We start from the raw sequence: 6,711 nt of genomic DNA, 5'->3' as shown, positions 1-6,711 counted from the left end.
GAGACACACACCCTGTGTGTGGGAGAGAGAGAGAGATGTGCATTGCCCCTTTAAGTACGCTGACCCCACTCTAAGTACAGTGCCTTGTTAAGTAGATCAGCAAGTTGAGACAGCAGCTGCTGCCAGCAAGCTCCCTCCATCCTGAGCCCTGTCGTATCCCCCCTGCTCTGTGGAGATGGGGGGCAGGAGCGAGGGGGAGGGGGACACCCTGACATTAGCCCCCCTCTTCCCCGCATAGGAAGCAGGAGGCTCCGGGAGCAGCTCCAAGGCAGGGGGCAGGAGCAGCACAAGGCAGTGGGGGGAGGGACAGCTGAACTGCCGGCAATTGGTAGCCTGCTGGGCGGCTGTCATTTTAGCCGCCCCAAGCAAAAAAAAAAAAAAAAAGCCGCTCGGACTCTGCCGCTCTAAGAATGGATGGAATGCCGCCCCTCAGCATGTGCCGCCCCAGACACAGGCTTCCTCCGCTGGTGCCTGGAGCCGGCCCTGCTGCCAGCACAGGGAACCTAGGGGAGTGGGGAGCTCATGGGGGGCTGCCAGTCCACCCTGGTTCCAAGCCCCCACCAGCTAGCTGCAACGGGCTGCTCTTCCTGCAAGCAGTGGACAAAACAGGCAGCTGCCAAAGGATGTTAGAAGGGAGCATTGCACAACTTTCAACGAGCATGTTCCCGAATTGATCAGCAACGTAACAATGAAACAACGTTAACCGGGATGATGTTCAGTGAGGAGTTACTGTAACTTCTCCCCCACACCCCCTAAACACCCCCCACCCCCAATGTGTCACTACAGGGCAGAGCTGATGGGGCAGAGCTGATGTTGAGATTCACTAGGGGTTAATTTCACACTGTTTAAGTTGGAAATAAAGAAAAACTTCCCTGACTTATCTGTAAAACACAAGCACATACTGCTCTGATCCCTAAATCTGGCACTAGTGCTGCAATCCCTGCAGAAAAAAAATCCATTAACCTCAGTGGAAAGATACAGGCGAATGGCAGACATAACCAATGTGGTCTGCCTAATGAACCCTCTACACACACACACACACACACACACACACACACACACACACACACAACTTATACTGAGTAATGATGCAGAGCTGTCAGGTGGCACCATTACCATAGACATGGGGATAATCAAGGACACCATCAATACGTTAAAATGACCACTTTGAAACATTTGCATTTGTTTCTGTTAGTTTAGTGACTATTATTTCAAGACATAAAATTAGATATTTGTGATCTTGAAGCCCCACAACAACAACCTAAAGAGCGAAACAAAATCTAATAAGAAGTTTGTACAGGTATTGTTGAAAGGTGATCGCGCTGGTGACGTTTCTTTTCAAAGAGATCATTATCCTCATCTTGGTCATCATTATGGGCTCTGTGGAAAGCGCATGCGTTACCCCCGTCTTCCCTGCCTTGGCATGTCCTGTTCTGTTCAGGGGAAAGTGTTGTCACTGAGGCTTTCATCTGCAGGTTTCTCTGAGTAGTTCCTGCAACAGCTGAGGAAGCTCTTAAGAGGACAGGGATATGGACGGTGAGCGATCAGCTGTTGTAACCTGCACAGGTTGTGCCATGTTTGTCTTTCTTCCACAGGACAGAAGCGACTTTGTCTGTACAAAGTGCAAGCTGGTCTCCATATTGGAAGAGAAGGTTCGAGGGCTGGAGAAACGAGTATCAACACTGCGTTGCATAAGGGAAAATGAAGATTTCCTGGACAGACGTCAGGAGATGCTTCTACGGCCACAATGTTCTGAAGATTCAGAGCAGGCACAGCAGGGACAGAAGGATTGTGAAGAGGTTTGGCAGCATGTGACTTCCAGAAGGAGAAAGAGGAGCGTCCATGCACCAGCAATGGAGATACAGGTGAGCAATCGTTTCCATGTTCTCTCCACAGGTACTAATGCGGAGAGTGGACTAGATGACCCATCTGAGGGAAGGGAGCAGAAGGAGACTCCACCGATTGGAAGGCAAAAGATGCACTGTCCTAGGGATGGGGGTTCCACGACCACCACTCCCAAGAGGAGGAGGAGGGTGGTGGTGGTCGGGGACTCCCTCCTCAGGGGGACTGAGTCATCTATCTGCCGCCCCGACCGGGAAAACCGAGAGGTCTGCTGCTTGCCAGGAGCTAGGATACACGATGTGACGGAGAGACTGCCGAGACTCATCAAGCCCTCGGATCGCTACCCCTTCCTGCTTCTCCATGTGGGCACCAATGATACTGCCAAGAATGACCTTGAGCGGATCACTGCAGACTACGTGGCTCTGGGAAGAAGGATAAAGGAGTTTGAAGCGCAAGTGGTGTTCTCGTCCATCCTCCCTGTGCAAGGAAAAGGCCTGGGTAGAGACCGTCGAATCGTGGAAGTCAATGAATGGCTACGCAGGTGGTGTCGGAGATAAGGCTTTTGATTCTTCGACCATGGGATGGTGTTCCAAGAAGGAGGAGTGCTAGGCAGAGACGGGCTCCACCTAACGAAGAGAGGGAAGAGCATCTTCGCCAGCAGGCTGGCTAACCTAGTGAGGAGGGCTTTAAACTAGGTTCACCGGGGGAAGGAGACCAAAGCCCTGAGGTAAGTGGGGAAATGGGATCCTGGGAGGAAGCACAAGCAGGAGAGCGCAAGAGGGGAGGACTCCTGTCTCATGCTGAGAAAGAGGGACGATCGATGAGTTATCTTAAGTGCCTATACACAAATGCAAGAAGCCTGGGAAACAAGCAGGGAGAACTGGAAGTCCTGGCACAATCAGGGAACTATGATGCGATTGGAATAACAGAGACTTGGTGGGATAACTCACATGACTGGAGTACTGTCATGGATGGATATAAACTGTTCAGGAAGGACAGGCAGGGCAGAAAAGGTGGGGGAGTTGCGTTGTATGTAAGAGAGGAGTATGACTGCTCAGAGCTCCGGTATGAAACTGCAGAAAAACCTGAGAGTCTCTGGATAAAGTTGAGAAGTGTGAGCAACAAGGGTGATGTCGTGGTTGGAGTCTGCTATAGACCACCAGACCAGGGGGATGAGGTGGATGAGGCTTTCTTCTGGCAACTAGCAGAAGTTGCTAGATCGCAGGCCCTGGTTCTCATGGGAGACTTTAATCACCCTGATATCTGCTGGGAGAGCAATACAGCGGTGCACAGACAATCCAGGAAGTTTTTGGAAAGTGTAGGGGACAATTTCCTGGTGCAAGTGCTGGAGGAACCAACTAGGGGCAGAGCTTTTCTTGACCTGCTGCTCACAAACAGGGAAGAATTAGTAGGGGAAGCAAAAGTGGATGGGAACCTGGGAGGCAGTGACCATGAGATGGTCGAGTTCAGGATCCTGACACAAGGAAGAAAGGAGAGCAGCAGAATACGGACCCTGGACTTCAGAAAAGCAGACTTTGACTCCCTCAGGGAACAGATGGGCAGGATCCCCTGGGAGAATAACATGAAGGGCAAAGGGGTCCAGGAGAGCTGGCTGTATTTTAAAGAATCCTTATTGCGGTTGCAGGAACAAACCATCCCAATGTGTAGAAAGAATAGTAAATATGGCAGGCGACCAGCTTGGCTAAACAGTGAAATCCTTGCTGATCTTAAACGCAAAAAAGAAGCTTACAAGAAGTGGAAGATTGGACAAATGACCAGGGAGGAGTATAAAACTATTGCTCAGGCATGCAGGAATGAAATCAGGAAGGCCAAATCACACTTGGAGTTGCAGCTAGCAAGAGATGTTAAGAGTAACAAGAAAGGTTTCTTCAGGTATGTTAGCAACAAGAAGAAAGTCAAGGAAAGTGTGGGCCCCTTACTGAATGTGGGAGGCAACCTAGTGACCGAGGATGTGGAAAAAGCTAATGTACTCAATGCTTTTTTTGCCTCTGTCTTCACGAACAAGGTCAGCTCCCAGACTGCTGCACTGGGCAGCACAATATGGGGAGAAGGTGACCAGCCCTATGTGGAGAAAGAAGTGGTTCGGGACTATTTAGAAAAACTGGATGTGCACAAGTCCATGGGGCCGGATGCGCTGCATCCGAGGGTGCTAAAGGAGTTGGCGGATGTGATTGCAGAGCCATTAGCCATTATTTTTGAAAACTCATGGTGATCGGGGGAGGTCCCGGATGACTGGAAAAAGGCTAATGTAGTGCCCATCTTTAAAAAAGATGTTGTGCCTGTTAGTTGTGCCTGACTAACCTAATTGCCTTCTATGATGAGATAACTGGCTCTGTGGATGAGGGGAAAGCAGTGGATGTGTTATTCCTTGACTTTAGCAAAGCTTTTGATACAGTCTCCCACAGTATTCTTGCCGCCAAGTTAAAGAAATATGGGCTGGATGAATGGACTGTAAGGTGGATAGAAAGCTGGCTAGATCGTCGGGCTCAACGGGTAGTGATCAATGGCTCCATGTCTAGTTGGCAGCCGGTTTCAAGCGGAGTGCCCCAAGGGTCGGTCCTGGGGCCGGTTTTGTTTAATATCTTTATTAATGATCTGGAGGATGGTGTGGACTGCACTCTCAGCAAGTTTGCAGATGACACTAAACTAGGAGGCGTGGTAGATACACTAGAGGGTAGGGATCGGATACAGAGGGACCTAGACAAATTAGAGGATTGGGCCAAAAAAAACCTGATGAGGTTCAACAAGGATAAGTGCAGAGTCCTGCACTTAGGACGGAAGAATCCCATGCACTGCTACAGACTAGGGACCGAATGGCTAGGTAGCAGTTCTGCAGAAAAGGACCTAGGGGTCACAGTGGACGAGAAGCTGGATATGAGTCAACAGTGTGCTCTTGTTGCCAAGAAGGCTAACGGCATTTTGGGCTGTATAAGTAGGGGCATTGCCAGCAGATCGAGGAACGTGATCGTTCCCCTTTATTCGACATTGGTGAGGCCTCATCTGGAATACTGTGTCCAATTTTGGGCCCCACACTACAAGAAGGATGTGGAAAAATTGGAAAGAGTCCAGCAGAGGGCAACAAAAATGATTAGGGGTCTGGAGCACATGACTTATGAGGAGAGGCTGAGGGAACTGGGATTGTTTAGTCTCCAGAAGAGAAGAATGAGGGGGGATTTGATAGCAGCCTTCAACTACCTGAAGGGGGGTTCCAAAGAGGATGGAGCTCGGCTGTTCTCAGTGGTGGCAGATGACAGAACAAGGAGCAATGGTCTCAAGTTGCAGTGGGGGAGGTCCAGGTTGGATATTAGGAAACACTATTTCACTAGGAGGGTGGTGAAGCACTGGAATGCGTTACCTAGGGAGGTGGTGGAGTCTCCTTCCTTGGAGGTTTTTAAGGCCCGGCTTGACAAAGCCCTGGCTGGGATGATTTAGTTGGGAATTGGTCCTGCTTTGAGCAGGGGGTTGGACTAGATGACCTCTTGAGGTCCCTTCCAACCCTGATATTCTATGATTCTATGATATGATTCACTGCAACCCCATGGCTGCCCTTTGTTACCCCAAGGGGAGTAAGGTAACGCTTCAGAGAGAAAATACTCCAGAAATGGTAGGGGGAAGATAGAAAAGGAAAGCCCCTTTTCTCAGAAGAGCGGACGTGGCTCCCTTCCGTGTCTGTCACCGGTGGATTTAGCTTACAATAAGGGTGTCCCTCCCTTCCTGTGGGATGTAATAACAACAAAGAGAGACAAGATAATATGGTGCAAACACAGGTAAGTGTATTACGGGCAAAGGTACAGTAAACGGAGGGAAAAGGGGGGCAGGGGGAAAGAAACACAAACTTAACCCTACAGTGATTCAGTGACTGGCTTTAGGAGCTTGAAGCTCAGACCCACAAAACCTCCCTTGGCATTCAGAAAAACAATAAAAGAAACCCCGATACAGAAACCTCTCCTATGATTTAGGCGCAGTGGACACAGTGTGCAGGGGCGAAGCCCAGGACCTTCTACTCTCCGGCTGATTTAGAGCCTTCGAGGAGGGCTACTGGGGAGTCCCGACGACTGCTGGATTTCGTCGCAGGCGGGGAGACCCTCTGGGAGATGGACACCAGGAAAGCAGGACCCTCCACAGGTAAGATGGATTCAGTTCGCTGTGACAGGGATGGTGATGACAGGCCTCTCCTTCCTCACTCACTCCGGGATGGAAGGTGCTCTTCTCTCTAGCTCTGGAGCGGTGGGAAGACCCGACCGTGCACGCGTGGCCGCTGGAAGGGGCAGCCCCGCGCAGGCACTGAGCAGGCTCTTATATAGCCTTTTTGGCGGGAAAAGTTCTGAGGGAATAGAATGTTGGGGGCTGGTTTTGGCGGGAAAAACTGGTTCTGTCCAGTTTGAGCCAGAGGACTCCAGTTCTAAGTGTAAACAAGTTTGCTTACAAGGATGGAGTCCGAGGGTCATAGTTCATATACTCTATATTAAATTCTATTAAAGCTAGTGATTCACTTAACATTACCTTAGAAATACATTATTAAAACAACTAATTGAATATATTAAACAACACCAACATTTCTTACTTCTTTATACTTAATACCTTTGAGTCTTTAATGACAGTTTTCTCTGTTCCCGTTGTGGAAGCAGAGAAAGAACTGACAGGAAGGGGATGCAATGCATGACAGTTCGTTAGCAAGAGTTAGGCTAACTGTAACCCTAATAACGCGAGATTTGTAGAAGCGAGGAATGTGTGAGGCGAGTGGGAAAGAACTGTGTGAGAAGTTGTTGCGACCTCGTGTAGATAATATGGAGCAAAACAAGATATCAGAATGACCTATGTATAAACAAAATGCAGCTGTTGCTCATT

Source organism: Emys orbicularis, chromosome 11 (genome assembly GCF_028017835.1).
Source record: "Emys orbicularis isolate rEmyOrb1 chromosome 11, rEmyOrb1.hap1, whole genome shotgun sequence".
Lineage (NCBI taxonomy): Eukaryota > Metazoa > Chordata > Testudines > Emydidae > Emys > Emys orbicularis.
This window is presented reverse-complemented; position numbering follows the sequence as displayed.